Genomic DNA, 20000 nt, shown 5'->3' on the forward strand with positions numbered 1-20000 from the left:
ACCCCGCCTTCCGCCCGATTGTAGCTGAGATAGGCGCCAGCGCCCCCCGCGACCCCGAAAGGGAATAAGCGGTAGAAAATGGATGGATGGATGACAAACGTATGAATTGTCTTGTTATATCTCACATTATATATTTTGTTTTGGAAAAAGATTGTCATAAACGTTACCTAATTCATTAAAAGAAATAATATAACAAGAAGACAAATTTGTATGTATATGTAAATTTATTCAATTATAAACATTCATTTACTTTCGTCTTTCCTTCATGGATCTAAACTTTACCGCTGCTGGTAGTTTTTCTATGTTTTTAATTGAAAAGTTGTAGGCGTATTTATTTTAGTATAAAAGTGTAAAAAATGTTGGGTCATAAAATGATGATAATGGTGTGCCGGGGCATAAATACATTTTATATTTAACGCTTAAATCTCTGGAGTCTACATCAGCTTCAGATCTATTCCTCATTTCAAAATGTTTGCTTTTTTTACGTTGTTTTTTTGTTTTTTTTTCCGCCCTTTTTTGTCAAACAAAACTATGTTTTGAGGTGGTTGAGGTGGGCGCGGGGGGCAGCAGGGGGTGTATATTGTAGCATCCCGGAAGAGTCAGTGTTGCAAGGGGTTCCGGGTATTTGTTCTGTTGTGTTTATGTTGTGTTACGGTGCGGATGTTCTCCCGAAATGTGCTTGTCATTCTTCTTTGGTGTGGGTTCACACTGTGGCGCATATTTGTAACAGTGTTAAAGTTGTTTATACGGCCACCCTCAGTGTGACCTGTATGAATGTCGACTAAGTATGCCTTGATTGCTAATCAATCCACTACCACCCTCTTTTGTTTTCCCTGTCTCTGCCCCTCCCTCACGAATGTTGTTGCTTGTGTACACCTTCACAATTGGTTATTTTATTAACCCCTCTTAACCCTGTACGTACATTGGAAATACATGCAACCTACAGTTTGGGCTGTAGTAAAAATAGACCTTACAACTAGGGCTGCGAATCTTTGGGTGTTCCACGATTCGATTCAATATCGATTCTTGGGGTCACGATTCGATTCAAAATTTTTTTTTTTTTTTCAATTCAAAACAATTCTCGATTTAAAAACAATTTTTTTCCCGATTAAAAAGGATTCTCTATTCATACATAGGATTTCAGCAGCATCTACCCCAGTCTGCTGACATGCAAGCAGAGTAGTAGATTTTTGTAAAAAGCTTTGATAATTGTAAAGGACAATGTTTTATCAACTGATTGCAATAATGTAAATTTGTTTCAACTACTAAACGAACCAAAAATATGACTTATTTTATCTTTGTGAAAACATTGGACACAGTGTGTTGTCAAGCTTATGAGATGCGATGCAGGAGTAAGCCACTGTGACACTATTCTTTCTTTTTTTTTTTTTATAAATGTGTAACGATAATGTCAATGAGGGATTTTTAATCACTGCTATGCTAAAATTCTAGCTAATATTGATACTGTTATTGTTTCACTACTTTTGGTTTGTTCTGTGTCGTGTTTGTGTCTTCTCTCAATTGCTCTGTTTGTTGCAGTTCTGAGTGTTGCTGGATCAGGTTTGGTTTTGGAATTGGATTGCATTGTTATGGTATTGCCGTGTACTGTTTTGTTGGATTGATAAAAAAAAAAAAAAAATATATATAGATTTTTTCAAAATGAGAATCGATTCTGAATCGGACAACGTGAGAGTCGTGACTCAAATTCGAATAGATTTTTTCGCAAACCCTACTTACAACCGAGGTCGGTGCGATATGTGGGTATGGCTTACCGTAACAGCCAAGTACTAACATTTGCTAAGGAGGCAGGAAATAATCAGATTCCGACAGTACAGAGTGACAGAGGTAGATCATTAAAAATATCGCTTGTCTAAGGAAAATGTCCGACTTTAAATGTTCCTTCACATTGTCTCGTTGGCTGCTTCGTCAAGCAGTCTGTGCTCATCTCGTTTCTTCTTTTTTTTTTTTACATTCAGATTCAACGTCTTCTACCCCCCCCCCCCCCTTTTTTTTTTCCTATTGATCACGCCTAATTTGCATCCAGGAAAGATGAGAACTCACATATTCACACTCGTAGATAGGACGATCTCGATGATTTATTCATTTCTAAATCAAAAAAAAAAAAAAAGGGGTAGGTAGATGAGAAGGGGAATCTTCATACGCGGCGGCGGGCGAAGACGAAGCAGGCTCTGAGGCTGGGCTCCTCTTCCCCACGTTGCCCCTGCCCCTGCCCCCCCCCCAGGCACATGGTGTGCAAGTCCTCCTAATTAACAAGGTGAATCATGTTGCCGCTCTCTAATTAGCCAACATGACAATCTAATGGAAACACGCAGGCCGAGCTGGCACACTTAGCATCGCCAGCCACCGGCGAGTGTCCTTCCCCATATGGACCCCACGGTGACGACACCTTGGGATTAAACAAAAAAAAAGCAACGATGGTACAAGTCTGTGGGAGGTCAGGAGTATATTTTTTTAGGGGGTGAAGGTGAGGTGGCGCGATATATTTTTACATTTTGCCCCCTCCCTCTTTGCAACGTCTTGCGGGGGTCTGTCGGCTAATTGAAACGTGTCCTGCTTCCCATCGCAGGCACCTCGCCACTAGCGTCGCTCAGCACGCCCAATTCCCCTGTTGCTCGCAGTCCCAAGGAGTGCCGGGGCGCACCAAAGACAAAAGTGAACCTTACAGGCTCGTAGCAGCGAGGAGATGAGTCGCTATCTCCCTCTGAGGCAAAAAAAAACCCATCTCTCGTCTTTTTTTTTTTTTTTGGGGTGTTGTTTTCCTTCTCATTACGGCACTTTGTAATGTAGGAAAACACACAGGAACACCAAAGGTACTTAGAGAGAACATGACTTGAGGTGAAGAGAGGAAAACTTAAGTTCAGACCAGTGACAACAAAGCAACAAACAGAAAAATAGGCTGCTCTTCAGCACAGAAGCCACACCGCCACGTACTTTTACTTGTAGTAGACGTTAAAACAAGGGGTCGGCAACCCAAAATGTTGAAAGAGCCATATTGGATCAAAAATACAAAAAAATAAATCTGTCTGGAGCCGCAAAAAATGTAAAACCTTATATAAGTGTAATAATGAAAGCAGCACATGATATTTTCTTTATCAGTGGTTCTCAACCTTTTTTCAGTGATGTACCCCCTCTGAAATTTGTTTTAATTCAAGTACCCCCTAATCAGAACAAAGCATTTTTGGTTGGAAAAAAGAGATAAAGAAGTAAAATAAAGCACTATGTCATCAGTTTCTGATTTATTAAATTGTATAACAGTGCAAAATATTGCTCATTTGTAGTGTTCTTTATTGGACTATTTGGAAAAAAAGATATAAAAATAAATAAAAACTTGTTAAAAATTAACAAGTGATTCAATTATAAATAAAGATTTCTACACATAGAAGTAATCATCAACTTAAAGTGCCCTCTTTGGGGATTGTGATAGAGATCCATCTGGATTCATGAACTTAATTCTAAACATTTCTTCACAAAAAAAGAAATCTTTAACATCAAGATTTATGGAACATGTCCACAAAAAAATCGAGCTGTCAACACTGAATATTGCATTGTTGCATTTCTGTCATGGTTATTTTGTGTCGAACCCCAAGATGCAGAGATGGAGGCATGCATGGAATGTGAAAACATGATTTAATTAAATACAAAGACAAAAACTAAACCAAAAGGGTACAAACACAAAGCGCGCACGAGGCGGATAATCAAACAAAAGGAGCTAGCCTGGGAGCTAGAAAATAACAAACAGGAGCTTAGCGTGGAAGCTAGCGGGTAGCGAACAGGCAAACAGAAGTCATACTTGTATAATGAAAAATAAAACGGAAGCAGGGAACAAAAAAACAGTAAGCTACAAACATCAACTGAATATAGCTTACCGCTACGCTGCAAAAACAAGGTACGACACGACAGGAGCGATAACACATCACAAGAGCGACGAGACGTGACATCGACAAGACAATAGAATGATCCAACAACTGACACAAGACAAAGCAGGTACAAATAGGAGCAGGCTGATTGGCAACAGGTGTGGCCAGGTGCCAATCAGCCGCAGCTGAGGAGGAACACAGCACTCAGGGAACAAGACAGGAAGCTGACAAAATAAGAGCACTAGACAGGAAATACTTAACACACTGAGGAGGAACACAGCACTCAGGGAACAAGACAGGAAGCTGACAAAATAAGAGCACTAGACAGGAAATACTTAACACACTGAGGAGGAACACAGCACTCAGGGAACAAGACAGGAAGCTGACAAATTAAGAGCACTTGACAGGAACTAAAAGAGGGGAGATACTAAACACAGGAAACAGACAAATGCAGAGGAAAAAACTAAAACATAGACTAACTGTCAGGGGCGAGCCTGACAATTTCTTTACACAGTTTATGAACTTACATTCATATTTTGTTGAAGTATTATTCAATAAATATATTCATAAAGGAATTTTGAATTGTTGCTATTTTTAGAACATTGGCATACCTTCAAGTACCCCCAGGGGTACGCGTACCCCCATTTGAGAACCACTGTATTAGACTACTATCAAAATGATTGTGTCGCAGGCTGATGCAAATCCTCATTGACAGAAATGTTGAAATGTAAAGGTAAAGATGTATGTGTTCAAGTTGAAGGAAAACGGAAACTACAAATAATATCAACCAACATTATAACAGAAGAACAAGATAGAAAAAGAGAAACATATCCAACATGCACTCAAAAACTGCCACTATCCAACCCGGGCCATCAAAAAAGGGGAACAACAAGCAAAAAATAAGGAAAAGAGGACAATGAAGAAACTCAAAGAAAAGCCTGAAATAAAGAACAAACAGGGCATAATCTTACCATACATTAGGGCAGTGGTTCTCAAATGGGGGTATTTGAAGGTATGCCAAAGGGTAGGGGAGATTTTTTTTTAATATTCTAAAAATAGCAGCAATTCAAAAATCCTTTATAAATATATTTATTGAATAATCCATCCATCCATCCATTTTCTACCGCTTGTCCCTTACGGGGTTGCGGGGGGCGCTGGCGCCTATCTCAGCTACAATCGGGCGGAAGGCGGGGTACACCCTGGACAAGTCGCCACCTCATCGCAGGGCCAACACAGATAGACAGACCACATTCACACACTAGGGCCAATTTAGTGTTGCCAATCAACCTATCCCCAGGTGCATGTCTTTGGAAGTGGGAGGAAGCCGGAGTACCCGGAGGGAACCCACGCATTCACGGGGAGAACATGCAAACTCCACACAGAAAGATCCCGAGCCTGGATTTATAATACTTCAACAAAATATGAATGTAAGTTCATAAACTGTGGAAAAGAAATGCAACAATGCAATATTCAGTGTGGACAGCTAGATTTGTTTGTGAACATGTTCCATAAATCTTGATGTTAAAGATTTATTTTTTTGTGAAGAAATGTTTAGAATTAAGTTCATGAATCCAGATGGATCTCTATCACAATCCCCAAAGAGGCCACTTTAAGTTGATGATTACTTCTATGTGTAGAAATCTTTATCTATAATTGAATCACTTGTTATTTTTTCAACAAGTTTTTAGTTATTTCTATATCTTTTTTTCCAAATAGTTCAAGTAAGACCACTACAAATGAGCAATATTTTGCACTGTTATACAATTTAATAAATCAGAAACTGATGACATAGTGCTGTATTTTACTTCTTTATCTCTTTTTTTTCAACCAAAAATGCTTTGTTCTGATTAGGGGGTACTTGAATTAAAAAAATGTTCAAAGGGGGTACATCACTGAAAAAAGGTTGAGAACCTCTGCATTAGGGGAGTAACTGAACCAATACAGCGGGTCATGGAAAAACACAAAATAAACACAACAGTTAAACCTCACACAAAAACAAGACAGTCACTTGTACATCCAGAAGACAAAATAGAACAAGACGAGAAATGCAATGTCATCTACGAAATCCTGTGTATATCTTGCAAAAAATCCCACATCAGAGAAACAGGGAGGACATTCCACACAAGGAAGGAAGAACGTCAGAAAGAATGTGAAAAAGAGACAACTGGAAGGTTTACAAGAAGCCTAAAACAAAAATCCGAACAGGGAATCTTAAAAACAGCCATATCAGATCATTGCAAATAAATAACCATATCATGGACCAGGGACAACAGCAAAATCATCGGGACAGAAAGTAACAAATTCAAACAATGGATTAAGGAGGTGATCGAACGAAGGAAGCGGCCAAGGAAACCATCAATCGGGATGATGGAGCATACCTGGGACTCCTCCAACCAGGTAGACTTAACGTGTCTGCCTGGTAGGCCACACCTATAAGAACAGCTGATAGGCAACACGTCACTGTGGTCAGGTGACCCTTCTGAAGAAAACTGCAGATGACAGTCGAAGCATGTCAGGTAAAGATTCCATCCAAATATACCGAAAATATTGTCTCATTACAAGAACATTTTAAAGAGTGTATGAATAACAAGACATAATGAACCATTTGAGCAACAAGTAAAATGAGCTCAAATATACCTAAAATACGTTTCCAGTGAGGGTTGGACTCCGCCAAGGCTGCCCTTTGTCACCGATTCTGTTCCTAACTTTTATGGACAGAATTTCTAGGCGCAGTCAAGGCATTGAGGGGTTCCGGTTTGGTGGCCGCGGGATTAGGTCTCTGCTTTTTGCAGACGATGTGGTCCTGTTGGCATGATGTACATACAGCTGGCATAAATAGCATGTTAGCATCGATTAGCTTGCAGCCGTGCAATGACTACATATGTCTGGTGAGCACTCCACACAACTCAATGACATCCACGAAGCTCACCTTTGTGGATTCACGCCCAGCATAAAACGTTTGATGGACAAATAGAGCCAAAGAAGGAATGGCATAAAACACGTCTCTCGGTGAGACTCGAAGCAAATATCATTTGACTATTTTTGGGCTATTCTTGTTTAATCTAGCAGCGAGCTACTGAAGACCCATCCATTTTCTAACGCTTATTCCCTTTCGGGGTCGCGGGGGGCACTGGCGCCTATCTCAGCTACAATTGGGCGGAAGGCGGGGTACACCCTGGACAAGTCGCCACCTCATCGCAGGGCCAACACAGATAGACAGACAACATTCACACTCACATTCACACGCTAGGGCCAATTTAGTGTTGCCAATCAACCTATCCCCAGGTGCATGTCTTTGGAAGTGAGAGGAAGCCGGAGTACCCGGAGGGAACCCACGCATTCACGGGGAGAACATGTAAACTCCACACAGAAAGATCCCAAGCCTGGATTTGAACCCAGGACTGCAGGACCTTCGTATTGTGAGGCAAACGCACTAACCCCTCTGCCACCGTGAAGCCCCTACTGAAGACCCCTGGTGTAAATGTTTAATGATGGCACCGGTTTGACATTGGAACAGATTATTTCTATTTCCATTGCCTTTTGAGTAATCCAGCGTCCTGGAATGGACTATGTTTGACCTCACAGCTGCACTGCACATGAATATAGTCTCTTCATGTGTCTAGTGGAGCGGGGTGTGCTGCTACGCTCGTCATATAAAAAAAAAGGTACAGTGTGCATCCACGAGGCGCACAAAACAGCAGGAATTCTCTTTGAAAGTCAGCGCTCAGAGAAGCGAGGCTGCAACGAGGAGGCGGCGTTCGGGCCGCCTCGGGCCTGCCTGGCGGGATCAAGAGCGCCTCTTTGGAGGGCCAGAGGAGGCGCGCCTGTGAACTGGCACATATAACCGGCTTAATAAAAGAAACCCATGCATTGTCCTTTGACACACCAGAGAGCCTCCCGTCTCTGAAGGAGCGAGGCTCTGGCCGACGGGGCTGCTGGTGTGGGTGGATTCCAGTCCAGGATCGCGGTGACCCGGTCACTTGTGGAGGATGCCGGGCCAATGAGGAGCATGCATGTATGCGGGCTAGGGCGTCAACCTGGGAGGATTTAAATAGCACGCACTTTGTCCGTTCATTAGGCGTGCAACGAGGTTAAATATGCTAATGCCAGGCACATACCGCTAACCCGCAGTAACAGCAGTCGGTCTAATTGGTGGACTCTTACATATAAACAGCTTCCATTGAAATGGGAGCCACGCAAAGTCCAAAGTTGAGCGGCGGAAGAACTCACTCGACCCATTTCAAGCCTCGCTGCTGATTCAAAATGGACTAAGGAAGAAAAGTAACACTTGAGGGGAAAAAAAAAACTCTTCCCACGAAGGCCTGAGAGAATTCTACAAGGACTTCTAAGAACAAAATAAGATCCGAGAGTTCCTACAGGAGGATGAACTTTTGTAAAGGTCATCTCATGACTGACTCTCGGTAACCTTCATGCATTCATAAGATCGGGGCTGAAAGTTGCTTTCTACAACACCTTGTGACATTACACGAAACACAACATCCTGAAAAGGGTCTTTATTATGCCAAATTGACTTTTAATGATGTCGTAACGTGGTTTATGAAACCCAAACGTTAGAAAATTGCGTAATTTTTCTCACTTTCTGCTCTACTTTTGAGAGCAGTGGTGCTCAAAAACGCAACACAGTGTCAGAGGGGTTAGTGCGTCTGCCTCACCATACGAAGGTCCTGAGTAGTAGGGTTCAATCCCGGGCTCGGGATCTTTCTGTGTGGAGTTTTCATGTTCTCCCCGTGACTGCGTGGGTACACTCCGGGTACTTCGGCTTCCTCCCACTTCCGAAGATATGCACTAAATGGTCCCTAGTGTGTGAATGTGAGTGTGAATGTTGTCTGTCTATCTGTGTTGGCCCTGCGATGAGGTGGCGACTTGTCCAGGGGGTACCCCGCCTTCCGCCCGATTGTAGCTGAGATAGGGCACCAGAGCCCACCGCGACCCAAAAAAGGGAATAAGCGGTAATAAATGGGTGGATGGGTGCTCAAAGCACTCACTTCAAAAACATATTTTCCTAGCCTTTGACCCGCTCCTAGCTAGATCAGCCTGGATATCTTATTTAAAAATGAAATAAAATTTAAGAAAAATTGACCCCCCCTAGCTGGATCAGCCTGGATAACTTAAAGGGGAACGTTATCACCAGACCTATGTAAGCGTCAATATATACCTTGATATCCAAGAAGGCGGCGCCCGGAAGGGCTGGGACCTCGAGGAGCTACTGCTAAATATGGAACATTTGGGAGAAATACCGGACAATTCTACAAACTTTATGGCTGGCTCACATCGTGGTCACTCCGTGATCACGTACGACCGCCAGACACTTCTGGATGTGGACATATCGGGCCGTTTTGGACCGATAGACGCGTGCTTGCTAGACGTGCTAACTAGCATGGGAATACTTCGACGGCTACATCCAGCGGCCTGTGAAGCAGCGGAGTCTAGTAGCAGCGGGGGCCGTCTACGGAGCAGACGCCAGCGGTGTGATCGGAAACGCGGATGCCGAGCGGGGCTAAAAACAAAGCAGAAGGCTAATCCCCACAGAACACCACTTCCCTCCATCCTGAAGCCGGATTTAAATGGAAGATGCGAGACTACTGGTCTGGGTAAGGAGTCAGTTAAATTAGAACAAGTTTTTTCTGCTTTGATTGTTTCAGAGTTGGACATGCGTTCTACTGAGGTGGCTAACTATGATGCGTGCAGTTTATCAAAGCAACAAACAAACAATCGGAAAATTCCCGTCGTATCAATTCCTAGATATGGTCGTAATTATACTAAATGCACTGGGCATAATAAACACAACATTACTAATATTGCTACTACGGATCATTTGATCAAAAATTCCCTAAAACAGCCCACTACCTATAATATAGGTTTTTTTAATATAAGATCATTGTCTCCCAAAACGTTGTTAGTTAATGATATCATCAGAGACAACAATCTTAACGTCATCGGTCTCAGCGAAACCTGGCTTAAACCAAACGACTTTTTTGCGATAAATGAGGTATGTCCTCCTAACTTTACACATGCGCATATTGCCCGTCCTCTTAAAAGGGGTGGGGGGTCGCACTAATATACAACGAAAACTTTAACCTTAGTCCTAACATAAATCATAAACATAAATCGTTTGAGGTGCTTACTATGAGGTCTGTCACACCGCTGCCTCTACACCTGGCTGTTATCTACCGCCCCCCATGGCCCTATTCGGACTTTATCAATGAATTCTCAGAGTTTCGTTGCTGATCTAGTGACGCACGCCGATAATAAAATCATAATGGGGGACTTAATATCCATATGAATACCCCATCGGACCCACTGTGTGTAGCGCTCAAGACTATAATTGATAGCTGTGGTCTCACACAAATAATAAATGAACCCACGCATCACAACGGTAATACGATAGACCTAGTGCTTGTCAGGGGTATCACCGTTTCCAAAGTTACGATACTCCCGTATACTAAAGTAATTGTCCGATCATTACCTTATAAAATTCGAGGTTCAGACGCATGTTCGGCAAACTAATAATAATAATAACTGCTATAGCAGCCGCAACATTAATACGGCCACAACGACGACTCTTGCTGACCTACTGCCCTCGGTAATGGCACCATTCCCAAAGTAGGTGGGCTCTATTTATAACCTCACTAACAACTTTAACGACGCCCTGCGCGAAACCATTGATAATATAGCACCGCTAAAGTTAAAAAAGGCTCCAAAAAAGCGTACCCCGTGGTTAACAGAAGAAACTAGAGCTCAGAAATTATTATGTAGAAAGCTGGAACGCAAATGGCGGACGACTAAACTTGAGGTGCACCATCAAGCATGGAATGATGGTTTAATAACTTATAAACACATGCCTACCTTAGCTAAAGCTAAATATTACTCAAATCTCATCACCGTTATAAAAACGATCCTAAATTTTTGTTTAGTACGGTAGCATCGCTAACCCAACAAGGGACTCCTTCCAGTAGCTCCACCCACTCAGCTGATGACTTTATGCAATTCTTTAGTAAGAAAATTGAAGTCATTAGAAAGGAGATTAAAGACAATGCGTCCCAGCTACAACGGGGTTCTATTAACACTGACACGATTGTATATACGGCGGATACTGCCCTCCAAAATAGTTTCTCTTGTTTTGAGGAAATAACATTAGAGGAATTGTTACAACGTGTAAATGGAATAAAACAAACAACATGTTTACTTGACCCACTTCCTGGGAAACTGATCAAGGAGCTCTTTGTATTATTAGGTCCATCAGTGCTAAATATTATAAACTTATCACTTTCCTCAGGCACTGTTCCCCTAGCATTCAAAAAAGCGGTTATTCATCCTCTTCTTAAAAGACCTAACCTCGATCCTGACCTCATGGTAAACCGGTGTCTCACCTTCCCTTTATTTAAAAATCCTCGAAAAAATTGTTGCAGAGCAGTTAAATGAACACTTAGCGTCTAACAATCTATGTGAAACCTTTCAATCCGGTTTCAGGGCAAATCACTCCACGGAGAGAGCCCTCGCAAAAATGACTAATGATCTATTGCTAACGATGGATTCTGATGCGTCATCTATGTTGCTGCTCCTCGATCTTAGCGCTGCTTTCGATACCGTCGATCATAATATTTTATTAGAACGTATCAAAACACGAATTGGTATGTCAGACTTAGCCCTGTCTTGGTTTAACTCTTATCTTACTGATAGGATGCAGTGCGTCTCCCATAACAATGTGACCTTGGACTACGTTAAGGTAACGTGTGGATTTCCCCAGGGTTCGGTCCTTGGCCCTGCACTCTTCAGCATCTACATGCTGCCGCTAGGTGACATCATGCGCAAATACGGTGTTAGCTTTCACTGTTATGCTGATGACACCCAACTCTACATGCCCCTTAAGCTGACCAACACGCCGGATTGTAGTCAGCTGGAGGCGTGTCTTAATGAAATTAAACAATGGATGTCCGCCAAAAAAACGGAAATGCTGATTATCGGTCCTGCTAGACACCGACCTCTATTTAATAATACAACTCTAATATTTGACAACCAAACAATTAAACAAGGTGACTCGGTAAAGAATCTGGGTATTATCTTCGACCCAACTCTCTCCTTTGAGTCACACATTAAAAGCGTTACTAAAACGGCCTTCTTTCATCTCCGTAATATCGCTAAAATTCGCTCCATTCTGTCCACTAAAGACGCTGAGATCATTATCCATGCGTTTGTTACGTCTCGCCTCGACTACTGTAACGTATTATTTTCGGGTCTTCCCATGTCTAGCATTAAAAGATTACAGTTGGTACAAAATGCGGCTGCTAGACTTTTGACAAGAACAAGAAAGTTTGATCACATTACGCCTGTACTGGCTCACCTGCACTGGCTTCCTGTGCACTTAAGATGTGACTTTAAGGTTTTACTACTTACGTATAAAATACTACACGGTCTAGCTCCATCCTATCTTGCCGATTGTATTGTACCATATGTCCCGGCAAGAAATCTGCGTTCAAAGGACTCGGCTTATTAGTGATTCCCAAAGCCCAAAAAAAGTCTGCGGGCTATAGAGCGTTTTCATTTCGGGCTCCAGTACTCTGGAATGCCCTCCCGGTAAAAGTTCACCTCAGTAGAAGCATTTAAGTCTCACCTTAAAACTCATTTGTATACTCTAGCCTTTAAATAGACTCTCTTTTTGGACCAGTTGATCTGCTGTTTCTTTTCTTTTTCTCCTATGTCCCACTCTCCCTTGTGGAGGGGGTCCGGTCCGATCCGGTGGCCATGTACTGCTTGCCTGTGTATCGGCTGGGGACATCTCTGCGTTGCTGATCCGCCTCCGCTTGGGATGTTTTCCTGCTGGCTCCGCTGTGAACGGGGACTCTCGCTACTGTGTTGGATCCGCTTTGGACTGGACTCTTGCGACTGTGTTGGATCCATTATGGATTGAACTTTCACATTATCATGTTAGACCCGCTCGACATCCATTGCTTTCCTCCTCTCCAAGGTTCTCATAGTCATCATTGTCACCGACGTCCCACTGGGTGTGAGTTTTCCTTGCCCTTATGTGGGCCTACCGAGGATGTCGTAGTGGTTTGTGCAGCCCTTTGAGACACTAGTGATTTAGGGCTATATAAGTAAACATTGATTGATTGATTGATGGTGCAGAAATAAGACCATGTATTTTTTTTAACCGATTTCCGAACTGTAAATGGGTGAATTTTGGCGAATTAAACGCCTTTCCATTTATCACTCATGTGGTGATGACGTCAGAACGTGACGTCTCTGAGGTAATACAGCCGCCATTTTCATTTTCAACACATTACAAACACCGGGTCTCTGCTCTGTTATTTTCCGTTTTTTCGGCTATTTTTTGGAACCTTGGAGACATCATGCCTCCTAGGTGTGTTGTCGGAGGGTGTCACAACACTAACAGGGAGGGATTCAAGTTGCACCACTGGCCTGAAGATGCGAAAGTGTCTGCCGCCAGACCCCCATTGAATGTGCCAAAGTGTCTCCACATTTTACTGGCGATGACAGACATGGCACAGAGATGTATAGATAACCTGCAGATGTATTTGCGACGATAAAGTCAACAAAATCACAAAGGTGAGTTTTGTTGATGTTGACTTTTGTGCTAATCAGACATATTTGGTTGCGGCGTGACTGCCAGCTAATCGATGCTAACATGCTATGCTAATCGATGCTAACATGCTATTTACCAGCGGTGCTAAAGCAGACATGGCACAGAGATGTATGGATAAGCTGCAGATGCATTTGCAACGATAAAGTCAACAAAATCACAAAGGTGAGTTTTGGTGATGTTGACTGCCAGCTAATCGATGCTAACAAGCTATGCTAATCGATGCTAACATGCTATTTACCGGCGGTGCTGAAGCAGACATGGCATGGATAACCTGCAGATGAATTTGCAACTATATTAAGTTTCCTTCCACCCACATTTAATGCGAAAAAAACACTTACCAATCGACGGATTTAAGTTGCTCCAATGTCACAAGATGCGAAAGTCCTGATCGTTTGGTCCGCACATTTTACCGGCGATGCTAACGCAGCTATTCGGCCATGAATAGCGTCAATAGCTATTCGCTCAATAGCTTCAATTTCTTCTTCAATACTTTCATACTCCAACCATCCGTTTTAAAACATGCGTAATCTGTTGAATCGCTTAAACCGCTGAAATCAGAGTCTGAATCCGAGCTAATGTTGCTATATCTTGCTGTGCTATCTGCCATTGTTTGTTTACATTGGCAGCACTGTATAACGTCACAGGGAAATGGATAGTCGCATCGCAAATAGCGAAAATCAAGAACTTTAAAGCTTTTCTTAGGGATATTCTGGGACAACTAAAATTTTTTAATAAACTTCTAAAAATACAACAAGCCACTGGGAACTGATTTTTATTGTTTTTAAACCTTTTGAAATTGTGATAATGTTCCCCTTTAAGTAAAAAAGAAAAAAAAGGGTTTTTAAATCTGACCCGCCCCTAGCTAGATAAGCCTTGATAGCTTGGTTAAAAAAAAAAAAAAAAAAAACTGACCCGCCACTAGCTAAATGAGCCTGAACAGCTTGGTTTAAAAAAAAAAAAAAAAAAAAATTGGGCTTCACTACATATCTTAAAATCTCAACTGGGGCGGTATAGCTCGGTTTATAGAGTGGCCGTGCCAGCAACTTGAGGGTTCCAGATTCGACCTCAAAGTTTTTAGCCAGACGGGGAGGAACTCTGTACAAGGCCAGCTGAGTTTGAGGAAACACAAGAAAGGTATGATTGGAGAGTGTACCTAATGTTGTGACCGGGTGAATCTATATAATGTTTATAAAGTTTGTTTTTAATCCTGTCTGAAAGAAATTGACATTCGTCTTAAAGATAAAAACTAGAGATGTCCGATAATGTCTTTTTTGCCGATATCCGATAATGTCCAACTCTTAATTACCGATTCCGATATCAACCGATACCGATATATGCAGTCGTGGAATTAAAACATCAATATGCCTAATTTTGTTGTGACGCCCCGCTGGATGCATTAAACAATGTAACAAGGTTTTCCAAAATATATCACTCAGGTTGTGGGAAAAATGCCATCACTGCCATATTTATTATTGAAGTCACAAAGTGCATTATTTTTTCAACATGCCTCAAAACAGCAGCTGGAATTTGGGACATGCTCTCCCTGAGAGAGCATGAGGAGGTTGAGGTGAATGGGGTTGGGGGGGTGTATATTGTAGCGTCCCGGAAGAGTTAGTGCTGCAAGGGATCCTGGGTATGTGTTCTGTTGTGTTACGGTGCGGATGCTCTCCCAAAATGTGTTTGTCATTCTTGTTTGGTGTGGGTTCACAGTGTGGCGTATATTTGTAACAGTGTTAAAGTTGTTTAAACGGCCACCCTCAGTGTGACCTGTATGGCTTTTGACCAAGTATGCTTGCATTCACTTGTGTGTGTGAAAATCCATAGATATGTGACTGGGCCGGCACGCAAAGGAAGTGCCTTTTAAGGTTTATTAGCACTCTGTACTCCTCCCTACATCCGTGTACACGGCGGCGTTTTAAAAAGTCATGAATTTTACTTTTTGAAACCGATACCGATAATTTGGAAACAGATACCGATAATTTCCGATATGTTGCCATCCTAGCAACGTCTTTTTCATGGACGCCCCTGCTTATTTCAGCATGACAATGCCAAGCCACGTGTTACAACAGCGTGGCTTCATAGTAAAAGATGGCGGGTACTAGACTGGCCTGCCTGTAGTCCAGACCTGTCTCCCATTGAAAATGCGTGGTGCAATATGAAGCCTAAAATACCACAACAGAGACCCTGGACTGTAGAACAACTTAAGCTGTACATCAAGCAAGAATGTGAAAGAATTCCAACTGAAAAGCTTCAACAACTGGTCTCCTCAGTTCCCAAACGTTTACTGAGTCTTGTTAAAAGGAAAGGCCATGTAACATAGTGGTAAAAATGACACTGTCCCAACTTTTTTGCAATGTTTTATTGCCATTAAATTATAAGTTAATGATTATTTGCAAAAAAAAAAACAAGTTTTTCAGTTGGAACATTAAATACCTTGTCTTTGCAGTCTATTCAATTGCATATAAGTTGAAAAGGATTTGCCAACTTCACTGGTTTTGGGTTGTGTAAATGAAGTATAGTTGACAGTTTTTAAATGCATTTTTAAATTGATTTAGAGGTCAAATTGATTGCTCCCATTAGCTTCATTGCTGGCCACCTAGAACAAGCCGATTTTTAAACGTTAGAAATTGAAAAAAATCTAAACCTTTTGTCTTCTTTTCTCTCATAAGGATTGTGAACGACAAAAAAAAAGGGAATTTCCCCTTTAAACTGTAAAGACGGTGCCATACTTGGCAATAATAAGAGGAAAAACTGAGAAAAGGAAACATGACTACAGTTGGGACTGATAGGTGCCTCACAGATTGGGGGTCGGCAACCCGCGGCTCTGGAGCTGCATGTGGCTCTTTAGCGCCGCCCTAGTGGCTCTCTGGAGCTTTTTAAAAAATATATGAAAAATGGAAAAAGATGAGGGGGGGGAAAAAACATATATTTTGTTTTAATATGGTTTCTATAGGAGCACAAACATGACACAAACCTCCCTAATTGTAATAAAGCACACTGTTTATTATATTAAACATATTTCACTGATTCGCGTATTTGGCGAGCGCCGTTTTGTCCTACTAAATTTAGCGGACCTTGAACTCACCGTAGTTTGTTTACATGTATAACTTTCTCCGACTTTCTAAGACGTGTTTTATTCCAAATCTTTTTACGTCTCATTTTATCCACCAAACTTTTAGCGTTGTGCATGAATGCACAAAGGGGAGTTTTGTTGATGTTATTGACTTGTGCGGAGTGCTAATCAGACAAATTTGGTCACTGCATGACTGCAAGCTAATCGATGCTAACATGCTATTTAGGCTAGCTGTATAAAGTTAAAGTTAAAGTACCAATGATTGTCACACACACACACACTCGGTGTGGCGAAATATGTCCTCTACATTTACACTCTACACGGTAAAGAATCTGGGTATTATCTTCGACCAAACTCTATCCTTTGAGGCACACATTAAAAGCGTTACTAAAACGGCCTTCTTTCATCTCCGTAACATCGCTAAAATTCGCTCCATTCTGTCCACTAAAGACGCTGAGATCATTATCCATGCGTTTGTTACGTCTCGCCTCGACTACTGTAACGTATTATTTTCGGGTCTCCCCATGTCTAGCATTAAAAGATTACAGTTGGTACAAAATGCGGCTGCTAGACTTTTGACAAGAACAAGAAAGTTTGATCACATTACGCCTGTACTGGCTCACCTGCACTGGCTTCCTGTGCACTTAAGATGTGACTTTAAGGTTTTACTACTTACGTATAAAATACTACACGGTCTAGCTCCATCCTATCTTGCCGATTGTATTGTACCATATGTCCCGGCAAGAAATCTGCGTTCAAAGGACTCCGGCTTGTTAGTGATTCCCAAAGCCCAAAAAAAGTCTGCGGGCTATAGAGCGTTTTCCGTTCGGGCTCCAGTACTCTGGAATGCCCTCCCGGTAACAGTTCGAGATGCCACCTCAGTAGAAGCATTTAAGTCTCACCTTAAAACTCATTTGTATACTCTAGCCTTTAAATAGACTCCCTTTTTAGACCAGTTGATCTGCCGTTTCTTTTTTTTTTCTTCTATGTCCCACTCTCCCTTGTGGAGGGGGTCCGGTCCGATCCGGTGGCCATGTACCGCTTGCCTGTGTATCGGCTGGGGACATCTCTGCGCTGCTGATCCGCCTCCGCTTGGGATGGTTTCCTGCTGGCTCCGCTGTGAACGGGACTCTCGCTGCTGTGTTGGATCCGCTTTGGACTGGACTCTCGCGACTGTGTTGGATCCATTGTGGATCGAACTTTCACAGTATCATGTTAGACCCGCTCGACATCCATTGCTTTCCTCCTCTCTAAGGTTCTCATAGTCATCATTGTCACCGACGTCCCACTGGGTCATTATTGTCACCGATGTCCCACTGGGTGTGAGTTTTCCTTGCCCTTATGTGGGCCTACCGAGGATGTCGTAGTGGTTTGTGCAGCCCTTTGAGACACTAGTGATTTAGGGCTATATAAGTAAACATTGATTGATTGATTGATACATTTGACCCATCCCATTGTTCACCCCCTGGGAGGTGAGGGGAGCAGTGAGCAGCAGCGGTGCCGTGCCTGGGAATCATTTGTGGTGATTTAACCCCCAATTCCAAACTTTGATGCTGAGTGCCATGTATGTATGTACATATTGCATCATTATGCCTCATTTGTAGCTATATTCGAGCTCATTTAGTTTCCTTTAAGTCCTCATTATTCAATTTATATCTCATGACACACTATCTCGATGTAATATGGCTTTTAATTTTTTGCGGCTGCAGGCGGATTTGTTTTTGTATTTTTGGTCCAACATGGCTCTTTCAAGATTTTGGGTTGCCGACTCTTTCAAGATTTTGGGTTGCCGACCCCTGTCATAGATGGTATCAGTAGATTTGTTATGTATGACCACCCGTTTCTTAGAAATGTTGGGTCATCAAATGTAGCACCAAAGTCGCTGCAGCAATTCGAGTAAAAGCACTGAAGGTGTCAAATATGTGCCTCCATTTTTTGTGGTTATCTTTCTTTCCTTGTCTCCTCCTCCAGCTCACTTGTTTCCTATGTCCACTTTGCGCCCGCAGACGCGGCGGCGATGATGAATCTCTGGCTGCTGCGACGTGTCTTCGTTTCTGACATGGTGATGTATCTCCACCGGCCTTCACACCCTTTCTTTCCCTCCCTCCTCACTTCAAATAAAAAAATAAAGTATTTCTCTTCGTCTGCCCTCTCACTGATGGACCGCACCGAAAACAACAACGATGAGAGCGGCGGGAACAACAAACAGGAACTGAGCTCCACGAATTGCCCATTGATTTTCACCAGGGGGCATTTTTGAAATAGCCCATCTGACCTTTCGGCCAAATGGTGGTGAATGGGGAGAGGAAAAGGCGCTAGACCGACTCTCTTTCTCTCTCTCACGCTAAGCATCTACCCAGCCTGGACTGCTGGTGACACGTTTAAATACCAACACCATTATTAGCATTAGTCTGCATGGCACAAGCCTCAAGTCATGCTAGTGCCCCCTAAAGGCCACACCGCTTATTACACCAACTGGACCATTACAATGCTTGGTTTTGGTTCGAATATTATCAGAAAATCTTCTCATTATCATCAAATTACATCATTTCTTAGCACAACTAACGTGTAAGATAACTTCGGTCGTCTAAAGCAGTGGTTCTCAACATTTTTTCAGTGATGTACCCCCTGTGAACATTTTTTTCAATTCAAGTACCCCCTAATCAGAGCAAAGCATTTTTGGTTGAAAAAAAAGAGATAAAGAAGTAAAATACAGCACTATGTCATCAGTTTCTGATTTATTAAATTGTATAACAGTGCAAAATATTGCTCATTTGGAGTGGTCTTTCTTGAACTATTTGGAAAAAACGATATAAAAATAACTAAAAACTTGTTGAAAAACAAACAAGTGATTCAATTATAAATAAAGATTTCTACACATAGAAGTAATCATCAACTTAAAGTGCACTCTTTGGGGATTGTAATAGAGATCCATCTGGATTCATGATCTTAATTCTAAACATTTCTTCACAAAAAAGGAAATATTTAACATCAATATTTATGGAACATGACCACAGAAATGAATATTGCATTGTTGCATTTAATTTCACAGTTTATGAACTTACATTCATATTTTGTTGAAGTATTATTCAATAAATATATTCATAAAGGATTTTTGAATTGTTGCTATTTTTTAGAATATTTGTAAAAAATCTCATGTACCCCTTGGCATACCTTCAAGTACCCCCAGGGGTACGTGTACCCCCATTTGAGAACCACTGGTTTAAAACATCGTTCAAAACAAGGAAAGGAGTTTCTGAAATGGTCGTGTCCTGTGTCGCATCAAAGAAGGCCCCAGCGTGGGTCGATGGATGGAAATATCACAATTCCTCCTGAGAGCCTTTTTTTGTTGTATTTATTTTGTCAAGAGTTACATATGTTGTGCAAAACACAAATGTCCAGGAACACACACGCAATCACTCAC

General features: G+C 42.0%; 1 protein-coding gene and 1 long non-coding RNA gene across 4 annotated transcripts in view; one reads left to right on the plus strand and one right to left on the minus strand.

The window, feature by feature from the left end:
* Positions 1-19486, plus strand: part of LOC133536323 (uncharacterized) — a 26327-nt gene extending 6841 nt beyond the window's left edge. The window contains exon 3 of the long non-coding RNA XR_009802450.1: positions 18583-19486. This is a non-coding gene — a long non-coding RNA (uncharacterized LOC133536323). The remainder of the gene's footprint in view (positions 1-18582) is intronic.
* LOC133536309 (transcription initiation factor TFIID subunit 4-like) overlaps positions 1-20000 on the minus strand; it is a 307989-nt gene that overhangs the window by 121547 nt on the left and 166442 nt on the right. The gene's annotated exons all lie outside the window — the stretch shown is intronic.

Source organism: Nerophis ophidion, linkage group LG02 (genome assembly GCF_033978795.1).
Source record: "Nerophis ophidion isolate RoL-2023_Sa linkage group LG02, RoL_Noph_v1.0, whole genome shotgun sequence".
Taxonomy (NCBI): domain Eukaryota; kingdom Metazoa; phylum Chordata; class Actinopteri; order Syngnathiformes; family Syngnathidae; genus Nerophis; species Nerophis ophidion.